The sequence below is a fragment of the Triticum aestivum genome, chromosome 2A, assembly GCF_018294505.1.
Source record: "Triticum aestivum cultivar Chinese Spring chromosome 2A, IWGSC CS RefSeq v2.1, whole genome shotgun sequence".
In the NCBI taxonomy this organism is placed as follows: Eukaryota; Viridiplantae; Streptophyta; class Magnoliopsida; order Poales; family Poaceae; genus Triticum; species Triticum aestivum.
In genome coordinates this window covers 346,769,356-346,782,693 of record NC_057797.1, presented here as the reverse complement: position 1 = coordinate 346,782,693, position 13,338 = coordinate 346,769,356, and the positions used below count along the sequence as shown (strand labels likewise).

Genomic DNA, 13,338 nt, shown 5'->3' with positions numbered 1-13,338 from the left:
TCTTTGAAAGATAGATATTGTGATTAGTTCTTTTCTTTACTATCTACCATCCTTCTATTTTTTAGTTATTCACTGGAGCAACTATATATTGAAGTCAATCCGAGGCAAGTGTTCAGGTCTATTATGACATAAAGATTAGGTCCCTAACGGACATTGTTTATCTTGAGAAACAAATATTTCTCGACGTAAGAAAAAAATCTTTTTTATTTTTAATTTAAGAAACTAGTGTATTTTTTTGAGGGCATAAGCTCCTATCTATATCTACTTTCCTTGAGCATAATATAGGGTTTTTTATTCGATTCTAAATTCTAAGATAACTCATTAGAATTATTAATAAGATGGTCATAATATATTAGCAATATTTAGATTGCCCCCTCTTTTTATTCACTTTATTACTTCTATTCTAGACCCTATCCCTATGGTTAATTCTTATGAAATGGATATAATGAAATTCTTGATTCGATCTTATGACCTAATTTATTTGATTAATGGATCAACAACCAAACCACTCATTTTATGAAAAAGAAGGAGCATGGTCTTATTAAAATTCAAAGCGCTTCATAATCTTCAACCACTTCTGTGCTTCAATATAATTTCCCAGAGTAAGCGCTATAGCTTGCTTCCAATACTCTGCAGCTTGATCAAACCAAGCTTTCGCAATTTCCCGAATCACCCTGTAGAATGGCCTGTTCTCCTCGGTCGGAATAGGATGTTCCTTCCCTTAGAACCGTACTTGAGAGTTTCCTACCTCATACGGCTCAGAAATTGCTATCTGAATTTCCCCTATCTTAACTGAATTCGATTTATCAAAACTCAATCCAATTTGTTCTTGGGTTAAGCAGAAGAAATTAATTACCTAAGTTTCAAACCCTAATTTTTATCAATAATCAGTTTGATCTTTTGTCCCACCTTCATAAGAATGAAGCATAGATAGATATAGAGCCTTCGTTCAAATTTTCTGAAAGGTAACTATCCCGGTTTCATATATGAAATCTCTATAGAATCCTTGAAAAAGACTTTTTTCCATAAGAAAGAAAAAAGAACTTACTATCTTTGGGATCTGATACTACACCGCTGCTTAATCCCTTAGTGGATCGACTCTATTACATAAGTGGATTCCTAAATTTTGCCCCATACCATGGGATAAGTAAGCAGTTTTTTAGTTGTATCGACCCAGTCGCTCACTAATTGATCTTTATGGTGCTTGCTCTATCAATTTGAGAAACTTTATCCATAGAGTAGTAGTATAGGCCATACTTTCTTCATTTTTTGATTCTCGTGAAGTGTCCTTCCTTCCTAAAGCTGATAGGGAAAAATCGTTGTTTTCACGATCCCTATGTAGAAAGCCCCTTTTCTAGTATTTACTAGAAAATTTGATCCTCTTTTTTTCTTTCTATAGTGGAGATAGTCGCTCGTAATGACAGATCATGTCCATATTATTAAAAGCTTGCGGTAAGAAGGGGTTTCGTTCTAGTGCCCGGAAATAATATTCCAAAGCCTTTGTATGCTCTTCATTGCTTGTGTGTATAAGGCCTATGTTATAGAGTATATAACTTCGATCATAGGGATCGATTTCTAGTCGCGTAGCTTCATAATAATTTTGCAAAGCTTCCACGTAATTTCCTTCGGATTGAGCCAACATCCATTACGGTCGTTCATTCTATTCAAAAAAATCTCCGTTCCAAAACTGTACATGAGGTTTTCGTCTCATACGGCTCCTCCCTTCTGTACATAATAGTACTAAGCGAAATAATCTATAGAATCAAAATAGAATTAGTCCCGTCTCATTATGAACCGAAAGGGGCTGGTATTTTTCCAAGAAATCTCTAGCCAACCTTCCCACAAGAGGTTTTTCTTAACACCAACGAATTCTATTAATGCTAGAGGAAAACGATAGCTCCAATAATTTCTTTGTTCTCAACGCCTCCTATTTAGAGGAATTAGCTACTTCAACGATCTTTGATGGTTATAGGGGTATCCAAAGTACAAACCTGATGGTTGTTTGTTATCCCAACCATTCTTCCCAGCCCTGATACCGATCAGGAAAGGGGTAATTTCTAACAAAGTTTTTCTCTTGTTGATTCCTATTTCTAGGTGTAGTGCTTTTCTCCCCTATGCTTCCTATGGATACTAATAGAGTAGGATTGGCCTGTAATCCATACCATACCATATCCTATAGGTGTAACCTTTCGCTCAATACTCAAATCTACAATTGAAGTATCTGAAGCCGCATCAATCAAGGATACACGACGGAAGGAATTGTTAGTTCGCCTCACCTTCCCGAAGCGTGGGTTTGTTTGCTTTACAAATTTGGTTCTCTCTATGCCAACCCCTTCTCTTTTTGTAAGACTGAGGTATAGGTAGGGCTAAAAAAGCAAAAAAGGATTCAAATCGCACCATCTCTATAGTAAGTAAATGCCTTTTTTTCTCCTGAGGTTGTCCGAATTATTCGCAATAAAATATTGGCTACAATTGAGGAGGTCTTATCAATGAAATTTCCATTTACACGGGATCTAGGCGTAATTCCCAACCCATTCTATATAGAATTGTTTTCATTCCTTCACAAAATAACATAAAAACAAACACATTCGATTCTTATAATTATAAATAGATTGATCCATATGCTCTACTCTAAAATCCATATGCTTTAAATGGATAAGAGAGATATGGATTTTCTGCTCAGCTCAAATTGTATCCTTTTCCTTCTGCTTGGACACGAAGAGATATGAAATATTTGACTAAGACTGGATTTCATTCCACTTTCCTATTTCTGAACAACAACTTATGTTATCAACTATTTCGTGTTTTCAAAGTTATTAATTGTCTCATACCCTATTTTTGATTTCGATAGTATGGTGTAGCATATCTTATACAAACGGAATTCTAAGGTTTCTTTATTTTATTATGCAATAAGAAGAATTCTTTTGGTCGGTAAAAATTCATTATATAATCTCCCGAAAGTTGTTATCACCGTACCACAACAAAATCATGTGTTCTTGTTTCGAGCTGTTTTTCTGACAGATCTAGATCACCATGACGTCTCCAAGCGCCCCCAAGGACAAGTTTTTCGATAAGGTCATCAACCCCTACCTTGCGTAGGTGCCGCAACACCCTCAAACCATTGAGATGCGTGAGGGGGTGCTGCACATCCGCGATGTCGAAGGTCCAAAGAAGACCAGATGCATGGTGACAAGACTCGAAGCAATGGAGCAGCAAGTTTTCTAGTGTCAAGGGACGGTGGAACCTGGACTCAACGCCAATCACTTGATGATCGCGGAATTAACCAATAATCACAAGCTGGATGCCAAGAATATTGGGGAGGCCATCTTCAAGCTTCACGAGAAAATCGAGCACCTCTAAGCCCAGATCTATGACCTACAAAACCAAAAATGTGAGTTTGGATGCAGATTTGAGGATCCCAAAGACTCGTTCATCCTTCTATGATGGTGATCCTATGCCATGGAAGATGGATGACAAGTATACATCATCAACAACTCTATCATCTCCACCTCTGAAGAAAGAGACATAAATACATGGGTATGGGCACTCCCCTTGGCTACTGCCAAGCTTGGGGGAGGAGCCCCGGTATCGTATCACCATCACACCTTTACCTTTATCTTTCTTCTTAGTTTGATCCTTTTGGTTATATCTTTATCTAGTAGAATAAAGTTTTTAGTATGATCTAGCTTTGAGTTTTGTTTTGAGATCTATCTATGTAATCAAGTCCTTGAGTTATAAATAATAAAGAGTAGTTTTGAGTCGAGGGCTTTGCTTTCTTGCTATGATCTTGAGGGAATAAAATAAGGGAAATAGTAAAAAGAAATAAAAGGATCGTATAATGATCTTATGGAGAGTGATGGCTTCACATATAAAGAGTATGATGAATAAAAATTGTTGAGAGTTGACAAACATAGTTTTGGTCATTGTTGCAATTAATAGGAAGTAATAAAGAAAGAGAGGCTCCACATATAAATATACTATCTTGGACATCTTTCACAATTGTGAGCACTCATTAAAATATGACATGCTAAAAAGTTGATGTTGGACAAGGAAGACAACATAATGGGTTATGTTTTCTTATATCCGAATAGAAGTTATATTGTTATGGATCCCCCAACATGTTGAGCTTGCTTTTCCCTCTTATGCTAGACAAATCCTTTGCACCAAGTAGAGATACTACTTGTGCTTCCAAACATCCCTTAAACCAGTTTTGTCATAAGAGTCCACCATACCTACCTATGGATTGAGTAAGATTCTTCAAGTAAGTTGTCATCAGTGCAAGCAATAAAAATTGCTCTATAAATATGTATGATCTATTAGTGTGAAGAAAATAAGGTTTATACAAACTTGTGATATGGAAGAAATAAAAGCGACAGACTGCATAATAAAGTTCTTTATCACAAGTGACAATATAAAGTGATGTTCTTTTGCATTAAGATTTTGTGCATCCAACTATAAAAGTGCATGACAACCTCTGCTTCCCTCTGCGAAGGGCCTATCTGTTACTTTTATTTTCTACCCTTATACAAGAGTCATGGTGATCTTCACCTTTCCTTTTTATACTTTTTGTTTTTGGCAAGCACTATGTGTTGGAGAAAGATTCAGATATATATATATATATATATCCACTCGGATGTAGGTTATCATAAAGTATTACTGTTGACATTACCCTTGAGGTAAAAGGTTGGGAGGCAAAACTATAAGCCCCTATCTTTCTCTGTGTCCGATTGAAACTTTGAACTCAAAAGTATCGTGTGAGTGTTAGCAACTGTGAAGGATTAAATGATAGTTAAGTATGTGGATTTGCTGAAAAGCTCTTATATTGACTCTTTCTGATGTTATGATAAATTGCGATTACTTCAATGACTGAGATCATAGTTTATTAGTTTTAAATGAAGTTTCTGATTCATAATTTACCTTGTGAACGAATTGTTACTTTCGCATAAGAAATATATGACAATTTATGTTGCTGTTCTAAAGATGATCATGATGCCCTCATGTCCGTATTTTATTTTATCGACACCTCTATCTCTAAACATGTGGAGATATTTTTTGATATCGGCTTTCACTTGAGGACAAGCGAGGTCTAAGCTTGGGGGAGTTGATACATCCATTTTTCATCATGATTTTATATTGATATTTATTGCATTATGGGCTATTATTACACATTATGGCACAATACTTATGCCTTTTCTCTCTTATTTCACAAGGTTTACCCAGAGGGAGAATGCTGTCAGCTGAATTCTAGACTGGAAAAGGAGCAAATCTAAGAGACCTATTCTGCAAAAATCCAAAAGTCCTCAAACTTCATGAAGAATTATTTTGGAATATATAAAAAATATTGGGCGAAGAAAGCACCAGGGGGACCCACCAGGCAACCACAAGGGTAGGGGGCGCACCCTACCACCCTGGGCACGCCCCTACCTTGCCACCCACCTGGTAGCCCCCCCCAGTGCCCATCTTCTGCTATATGAAGGGTTTTTACCTAAAAAAATAAGGATGAAGCTTTCGGGACGAAGCGCCGCCGTCTCGAGGCGGAACATGGGCATAACCAATCTAGGGCTCCTACGGAGCTGTTCTGCCGGTTAAACTTCCCTCCCGGAGGGGGAAATCGAAGCCATCATCATCACCAACGATCCTCTCATCGAGAGGGGGCCAATCTCCATCAACATATTCACTAGCACCATCTCCTCTCAAACCCTAGTTCATCTCTTGTATTCGATCTTTGTCTCAAAACCTTAGATTGGTACCTGTGGGTTGCTAGTAGTGTTGATTACTCCTTGTAGTTGATGCTAGTTGGTTTATTCGATGGAAGATCATATGATGAGATCCTTAATGCTATTCAATACACCTCTGATTATGAATATGGATATGCTTTCTGAGTAGTTACGTTTGTTCCTCAGGACATGGGAGAAGTCTTGTTATAAGTAATCATGAGAATTTGGTATTCGTTCGATATTTTGATGAGATGTATGTTGTCTCTCCTCTAGTGGTGTTGTGTGAATGTCGAGTACATGTCACTTCACCATTGTTTGGGCCTAGGGAATGCATTGGGAAGTAATAAGTAGATGATGGGTTGCTAGAGTGACAGAAGCTTAAACCCTACTTTATGTGTTGCTTCCTAAGGGGCTGATTTGGATCCATATGTTTCATGCTATGGTTAGATTTATCTTAATTCTTCTTTCATAGTTGTGGATGCTTGTGAGAGGAGTTAATAATAAGTGAGAGGCTTGTACAAGCAAGGACAACACCCAAGCACTGGTCCACCCACATATCAAATTATCAAAGCAACGAATCGAATCATACGAGCATGATGAAAACTAGGTTGACAATAATTCCCATGTGTCCTCGAGAGCGCTTTGCTTTGTATAAGAGTTCGTCTAGGCTTGTACTTTGGTACAAAAAGGATTGGGCCACCTTGCTGCACCTTAGTTACTTTTGTTACTTGTTACCCATTGCGAATTATCTTATCACACAACTATCTATTACCGATAATTTCAGTGCTTGTAGATAATACCTTATTGAAAATCGCTTGTCATTTCCTTATGCTCCTTGTTGGGTTCTTCACTCTTATTTATCGAAAGGACTACGATAGATACTTGTGGGTCATCACGTGGCGCTCGGCGCCGACTCCAGCAGCGGCAAGCAGGCAGGAGGTGGCCGAGCGTGTGCGTGCGCCCGTCGGTCACACACTGATGACCCACAAATATATGGGATCAATTGTAGCCTTTTAGATAAGTAAGAGTGTCGAACCCAAGGAGGAGCAGAAGGAAATGACAAGTGGTTTTCATCAAGGTAATGTTTGTAAGTGCTGAAATTGTAATTAGCAGAGTAGTTTGATAGCAAGATAATTTGTAACGAGCAAGTAACAATAGTAGTAACAGAAGTGCAGAAAGGTATCCCAATCCTTTTGAGGCAAAGGACAGGCCAAAACGGTATCTTATAATAAGCAAAGCGTTCTTGAGGGTACACGGGAATTTCATGTCACTTTCATCATGTTGATTCGATTCGTGTTTGCTACTTCAATAATTTGATATGTGGGTGGACCAGTGCTTAGGTGCTGTTCTTACTTGAACAAACCTCCTACTTATGATTAACCCCCTCGCAAGCATCCGCAACTATGAGAAAAGTATTAAGAATATATTCTAACCATAGCATTAAACTTTTGGATCCAATCGGTCCCTTACGGAATAACACATAAACTAGGGTTTAAGCTTCTGTCACTCTCGCAACCCATCATCTAATTACTACTCCACAATGAATTCCTTTAGGCCCAAATATGGTGAAGTGTCATGTAGTCGACGTTCACATGACACCACTAAGGGAATCACAACATACATGCTATCAAAATATCGAACACATATCAAGTTCACATGATTATTTGCAACATGATTTCTCCGTGACCTCAAGAACAAAAGTAACTACTCACAAATGATAATCATGCTCAAGATCAGAGGGGTATTAAATAGAATATTGGATCTCAACATATAATCTTCCACCAAATAAACCATATAGTAATCAATTAGAAGATGTAATCAACACTACTAGTCACCCACAAGCACCAATCTATAGTTTCGGTACAAATATTGAACACAAGAGATGAACTAGGGTTTGAGAGGAGATGGTGCTGTTGAAGATGTTGATGGAGATTTCCCTCCCCAAGATGGGAGAGTTGTTGGTGATGATGATGATGATGATTTCCCCCTCTGGGAGGGAAGTTCCCCCGGCGGAATTGCTCCGCTGGAGGGCAAAAGTGCTCCTACCCAAGTTCCGCCTCGAGACGGCGGCGCTCCGTCCCAAAAGTCCTATCCTTATTTTTTCTAGGTCAAAATGACTTATATACCAGAAGATGGGCACCAGAGGTGGGACGAGGGGAGCACAACCCACCAGGGTGTGCTTGGGCTCCCTGGCGCGCCCAGGTGGGTTGTGCCCAGCTGGTGGGCCCCCTCTGGTACTTATTGGCTCCAATATTTCTCATATATTCCATAAAAATTCCCTGTGAAGTTTCATCTCATTTGGAGTTGCGCAGAATAGGTGGCCTGACGTAGCTTTTTCAGGTCCAGATTTCCAGCTGCCGGAATTCTTCCTCTTTGTGTGTACCTTGCATATTATGAGAGAAAAGGCATTATAATTACTCCAAAAAGCATTATTATGCATAAAACATTATAAATAACAGTAGGTAAACATGATGCAAAATGGACGTATCAACTCCCCCAAGCTTAGACCTCACTTGTCCTCAAGTGAAAACCGAAATCGAAAAACATGTCCACATGCTTAGAGAGAGAGAGGTGTCGATAAAAACAAAATACGGACATAGTAGCATCATGCGGATTATTATAACAGCAACAAACTTAAACATAAAACTTTTATCCTAGAACTTTTATCGCAGACTTCTCATGAATAAGTAACAATTCATCACACTATCAAAGTATAAAGCATAAAATTGATTAGAAACCAACAAATTATGTTCCCAGTCAACTTTGCAACTACAGTTCATCATCTTTTCAGGAAGGGTCACATATCAGATCCTTTAGGCAAGTCCACATACTCAACCATCATTTATCTTCTATGATTGCTAACACTCACTGCATACACATGAGCAAAACGTTTCAACCGGACACATAGAAAGATATGGGCTTATAGTTTCGCCTCCCAACATATTCACCTCAAGGGTGATGTCAACAATAATAAATCATGCTACCCATAATCAAATGGACATATGTGCCTAGATCTTTACTCACCACATGATGCTTGCCAAAGGAGAAAAATAGAAGGAAAATAAAGAAGAACTTTGAATCTTGCATAAAAGTAAATACATGAAAGTAAAAGATAGGCCCTTCACAGAGGGAAGCAGAGGTTCCCATGTGCTTATTTGTTTGTATGGTCAACCCCTAAATGCAAGGGAACGCCACGTTATATTGCCCCTTGTGATGACAACCCTTATTATGCAGTCTGTCGCTTTTATTTCTTTACCATCACAAGTTCGTACAACGCTCAATTTTCTCTTACACTAAATGATCTTACACTTTTAGAAGCAATTTTTATTGCCTTATTTCACCGATGACAACTTACTTGAAGGATCTTACTCAATCCATAGGTAGGTCTGGTGGACTCTTGAAAATCAGATTTGGGTTTAAAGGTTTTTGGATGCACAAGTAGTATCTCTACTTAGTGCGGAATTTTTGGCTAGCAAAGATAGGGGGCAAGCACCACATTTGAAGGATCTATGACAATATAACTTCTATGTGAATATGAAGAAACATAAATCATTAAGTTGTCTTCCTTGTCCAACGTCAACAATTTTGGCATATAATATTTTGATGGGGGCTCACAATCACAAAAGATTTCCATGATAGTGTATTTATATGTGAATCTTCTCTTCCCATTAGTTCTTTCATGAGTTGCATCATTGACCAATGCCATGCTTGTCAATCTCTAATAAAATTTTGTACTTATACTTTTCCTTATGTGGTGTCACCACCTACCATATGATTAGCATATGATCTTTTCATTTATTTCCTTTCCTTTTATTGAAACATGAAAGTAAAGAGCAAAACTCAAACTAAACTTTATTATATATCTCACACATGATTACAAGGATAGATCACTAAGCAAGCTCTCAAAAAGAAAGGATCGAACTAAACTTTTATTCATCTAAAGCAGAAGATCGAACTAAAATAAGTAAAGGCAAAAGATAGTGGGGGTGAGATGATACCGAGGCACCTCCCCCAAGCTTGGCGGAAGCCAAGGGGAGTGCCCATACCCGATACTCAATTTTCTTTTGGCGATGAAGAAGGAGGTGGTGATGAAGTGGAGGGTTTGTCCTTCTTATTCAGCTTACACTTGAGGATGCAATTTTCCTCCTTCAATTCACCGATCTCCCACTCGAGCTCCAGTACCTTCTTGCATAAATCTTGCTTATTTTCCTGCAAAAGGCGGAAGGGTATAAACTGAATATTAGGCCTATTTTCTTTGTTGGGGAGGCTTGACTTCTTGAATTCCACATGCATGTCCCCAGGTTGAGGCAACGGGGCTTCGTCCTCGTCTGAGCTCGTCTCCTCCTTCTCCCTGGGATAATAGTCTTCCTTTTCCTCCGAAGTCCAGCCATAATGCTCCACATCCCCATAAGACTTGGGGCTTGCAATAAAATCAGCAACATAGCTCTCACCCTCAGAGTCTTGGGATGGCATATTTTCAGATCTATCAGGAAAACAGCAAGAAAAGAAAACAGAAGATTTTTCCATGTTACGGTGGTCAATAGGTTTGGGGGGGATATAAATATTTTTTATCTTGGGAAACAAGCAAACGGAAGAAAAACCGAGTCCATAAGGTATGCCCACTTGGGCGGACACCTTGGTGTCTTGAGCCCACCAGGGCGACTTTCCAGGTAGTTTCTTATTTTCCTAATTTTCTAAATATTCCAAAACTGACAAAAAATTTTTTGCGGATTTTTCGGAGTCCGTTTACTTACCGTATCATGTACCTCCGCTTTTTCAAGATTCTGGAGTGTTCCGAAAGGTCTCTTTTATGTGTTCTTCCGGTGTCATAGTTTGGATAATATTACTTTCAACACTAATGGGCGTACCTGAGATATAATGCTTTATTCGTTGCCCATTAACAACCTTCAGGTTAGTACCTTCGGCATTATTTATTTTGACAGCTCCAGACCGGTAAACCTCCTCGATAACATAGGGTCCTTCCCATTTGGAGAGGAGTTTTCCTGCAAAGAATCTAAAACAAGAGTTGTACAAAAGAACATATTCTCCTACCTTGAACTCACGCTTCTGGATTCATTTATCATGCCATCTTTTAACTTTTTCTTTAAACAACTTGGCATTTTCATAAGCTTGGGTTCTCCATTCATCTAATGAGCTAATATCAAATAACCTCTTTTCACCGGCAAGTTTGAAATCATAGTTGAGTTATTTAATTGCCCAATATGCTTTATGTTCTAACTCAAGAGGCAAATGACAAGCTTTTCCATAAACCATTTTATAAGGAGATATACCCATAGGATTTTTATATGTTGTTCTATAAGCCCAAAGTGCATCATCTAATTTCTTAGACCAATTCTTCCAGGACCTATTGACAGTATTTTGCAAAATTAATTTTATTTCTCTATTGCTAAGTTCAACTTGACAACTAGACTGAGGATGATAGGGTGATACATTTCTATGGTTAACATTATACTTATCAAGCATTTTACGGAAAGCACCATGAATAGTGAGAACCACCATCATTCATTAAATATCTAGGGACTCCAAACCTTGGGAAAATAACTTCCTTAAGCATTTTAATAGAGGTGTTGTGATCAACACTAGTAGTTGGAATAGCTTCTACCCACTTAGTAACATAATCAACAGCAACAAAAATATGTGTATACCCATTAGAGGAAGGAAAAGGTCCCATGTAATCAAAACCCCAAACATCAAATGGTTCAACAGCAAGTGAATAATTCATAGGCATTTCTTTACGCTTACCGCTATTACCTATTCTTTGACAATTCATCACAAGATGAGACAAACTTACGAGCATCCTTGAAGAGAGTAGGCCAATAAACCCAGATTGCAATACCTTGCGAGCAGTTCTGTCTCCCACATGATGTCCTCCATATGCTTCGGTGTGAAATTTCCATAGGATTTGTCCTTGTTCATGCTCGGGTACACAACGTCTAATAATACCATCTACTCCTTCTTTATAAAGATGTGCGTCATCCCAAAAGTAATGTCTTAAATCGTAGAAGAATTTTTTTTCCTTTGTTGGTATGTAAAGCTAGGTGGTAAATGTTTAGCAACAATGTAATTAGATTAATTAGCATACCAAGGAGTGTTATGAGAAACATTTATTACAGCTAACTGCTCAACAGGAAAGCTATCATCAATAGGTAGTGGGTCATCAAGGACATTTTCAAGCCTAGACAAGTTATCAGCTACGGGGTTCTCTGCTCCTTTTCTACCAGTGATGTATAAATCAAATTCTTGTAACAAGAGAACCCATCGAATAAGTCTAGGTTTAGCATCTTTCTTTTCCATAAGTTATTTAATAGCAGCATGGTCGGTGTGAACGATAACCTTAGAGTCAACAATGTAAGATCTAAATTTATCACAAGCAAACACCACTGCTAGAAATTATTTTCAGTAGTAGCATAATTTCGTTGTGCACTGTCTAGAGTTTTACTAGCATAATGAATAATATTTAGTTTCTTATCAACTCTTTGTCCTAGAAACAACATCACACATAATTTCAAAAGGTAAGTTCCAGTCAGGTTGTTGAACAATAGGTGCAGAAATTAAGGCTTTCTTGAGTGTTTCAAAGGCTTCTAAACAATCATCATCAAAAACAAAAGGAACATCCTTTTGCAAAAGATTTGTAAGAGGCCTAGAAATTTTAGAAAAGTCTTTGATAAATCTCCTATAGAAACCAGCATGACCTAAGAAACTATGAATACCTTTGATATCTTTAGGACATGGCGTTTTCTCAATTGCATCAACCTTAGCTTTGACCACCTCAATACCTCTTTCGGAAATTTTATGGTCCCAAACAATACCTTCATTAACCATAAAGTGGCACTTCTCCCAGTTTAAGACAAGATTTGTTTGCTCACATCTCTGCAAAACTCGACTAAGATTGCTTAAACAATCATCAAAAGACTTCCCATACACAGAAAAGTCATCCATGAAAAGCTAAAAGGATCGAGAAGAGGTGTCTAGAGGGGGGGGGGGTGATTAGACACTAAGTGCCAAAAGTTGCAGTTTTTATTATTCTTAAGTTTAAGTGGAGTTTAAGCACAAGTTTAACAAACACAATACATATCAAGCAAGCATGCAATGAGTATATGAGCAGCGGAAAGTAAAGCATGCAACTGGCAAGAATGTAAAGAGAAGGGTTTGGAGTATTCAAACGCAATTGGAGACACGGATGTTTTTGTCGTGGTTCTGATAGGTGGTGCTATCATACATCCACGTTGATGGAGACTTCAACCCACAGAGGGTAACGGTTGCGCGAGTCCACGGAGGGCTCCACCCACGAAGGGTCCACGAAGAAGCAACCTTGTCTATTCCATCACGGCCGTCGCACACGAAGGACTTGCCTCACTAGCGGTAGATCTTCACGAAGTAGGCGATCTCCTTGCCCTTACAAACTCCTTGGTTCAACTCCACAATCTTGTTGGAGGCTCCCAAGTGACACCTAGCCAATCTAGGATACACCACTCTCGAAGAAGTAACAAATGGTGTGTTGATGATGAACTCCTTGCTCTTGTGCTTCAAATGATAGTCTCCCCAACACTCAACTCTCTCTCACAGGATTTGGATTTGGTGGAAAGAAGATTTGAGTGGA

The 13,338-nt window shown here is 38.5% G+C and overlaps 1 pseudogene; it reads right to left on the bottom strand.

The window, feature by feature from the left end:
* Window positions 1-541: 541 nt before the first annotated feature.
* LOC123191668 (photosystem I assembly protein Ycf3-like) overlaps window positions 542-13,338 on the bottom strand; it is a 45,368-nt pseudogene continuing 32,571 nt past the window's right edge.